We start from the raw sequence: 1,605 nt of genomic DNA, 5'->3' as shown, positions 1-1,605 counted from the left end.
GAGAGCGGGAAGCAGGGGTTGGTGGGGTAGGACGCGAAGTTCCTGCTGCCCCCCGCCGTCTGGCCGGCCCTCCAGGAGCCCCGCAGCTGCACCGTCTCCCACTCGCCCTCGGACAGGGCCTCCTCGGGGTCAGGGCCCTCGGTCACTGGCTTGATGGCACTGCCCGGGAAAGGTAAGCACAGGGGGGCGGCTGCAGCACGACGCGGAACTGCCTCGGGCACAGCAGGGGCACGCAGGACCCTGGGGGAGACCGCCAGCCCTGCCGTCCCCTCACCTGAGGGAGACGCCCCCGCTGGAGAAGACCCGGAGCAGAAACTGCCCCGGCACGTCCTTCAGGAAGGTGCTGGGGACGGCCAGGTAATACCCAGGGGCGAGCTCACAGCGGAGATGGACCTCGCGGTCATACGCATGGCACACAGTTCCAGCCACGGGGGGTGTGGACAGGACGCGGGGCAGGCTGACCCGCCGTTTCTCCACCTGAGCAGAGGGGGCCTGCGTGTGAATGTCAGAGACCGGTCCGGCCCCGTTTCCGGCATTAGGGCCTGTGGGTCCCTCCCTGGCCTCTCAGGGGCCCGCTGAAAACACCCTCGACTCCCAGCTTTCACTCGGTCCTGTCCCCAATGTGAGCTGCAAACCCTCCTGCTCCAGGGAAAACAGACACAAGTGCCAGCTGGGCCCCAAAGCACGTGGCTAATGCAACCTTGGCCGCCGAGCAAAAGGCCTGCCCACAACTCCTTGTGCAGGAGAAAAAGAACGTGATGTAAGCCACGTCCACAAAGGGACAGGGAACACTGTGCCACTGTGAGCTGCCAGACCTCAGCAGGACGCAGGAGATGAAAAACCAGGTGAGTGGGCAGCACAGTCCTGCACCAGACGCCCCGTGCCCTCGGGAGGGCAGACATCTCCATCGGGCGCCAGGCAGCTCCTTGGACAATCCCGTCAGCTCGGGACGCTACCATCCCCACGGGTAGGGAGGAGGCTGAGGGAGCAGAGGGGAAGTGACCTCCAGGGGCTGGCGTCTCAGCAGGGGCTCTAACAGCCCGGCTCCCCGGAAGGAGCATGGGTCAGGGGCGTACGGCCCGGCCCACTGGCCGGCTCTGTGGGGGTTTTGGTTCTGTTTTCCTTTGGCCGACAGACACCCCTGGGCAAGGCAGAGGGAACTGGGTCCTGCAGACCCAGATCAGCGCTGGAGCGCCCACAGGCCTATGACCCCCAGGACAGCCGGGCAGTGGGGGGCACGTGGGGCTGGCTCCTGGCAGTCACGTGTGTCTCAGCACCGCAGCTCCGGGGACTCAGGCCTCAGTGGGCCCTGCCCCTGACCCCGCCGCCCCCGAGCAGGAGCTGGCCAACCAGTGGAGTTACCTTCCAGAGATGCAGGCCCACGGCAGGGTAGTCCTTGCCCGGGGCGCCCGCCGGGCTCCACGCAGTGCGGTCGTTCCCCGTCGGGGCCCGGGCCCGGCCAGCCCAGTCGGCCGTGCGCACCCTGGGCCTCTGCAGGACGGCTGCGCACACCTCGCTGGGTTCTGAGACCCGCAGCCAGAATTTGGGGTTGCTGGGGAAGCCGCTGTTGTTCCGGCAGCCTCCCGCCGACTGGCCCTTGACCCA

The 1,605-nt window shown here is 67.5% G+C and overlaps 1 long non-coding RNA gene across 1 annotated transcript; it reads right to left on the bottom strand.

The window, feature by feature from the left end:
* Positions 1-6: 6 nt before the first annotated feature.
* LOC109378844 (uncharacterized) lies at positions 7-1,599 on the bottom strand. Its single transcript, XR_002123076.1, has 3 exons — positions 1,363-1,599; positions 275-477; positions 7-159 (listed from the first exon to the last, which is right to left on the bottom strand). It is a non-coding gene; the product is annotated as an uncharacterized LOC109378844 (long non-coding RNA).
* Between the last annotated feature and the right edge of the window lie 6 nt (positions 1,600-1,605).

Source organism: Hipposideros armiger, unplaced genomic scaffold (genome assembly GCF_001890085.2).
Source record: "Hipposideros armiger isolate ML-2016 unplaced genomic scaffold, ASM189008v1 scaffold_4720, whole genome shotgun sequence".
Classification (NCBI taxonomy): Eukaryota; Metazoa; Chordata; class Mammalia; order Chiroptera; family Hipposideridae; genus Hipposideros; species Hipposideros armiger.
This window is presented reverse-complemented; position numbering and strand designations above follow the sequence as displayed.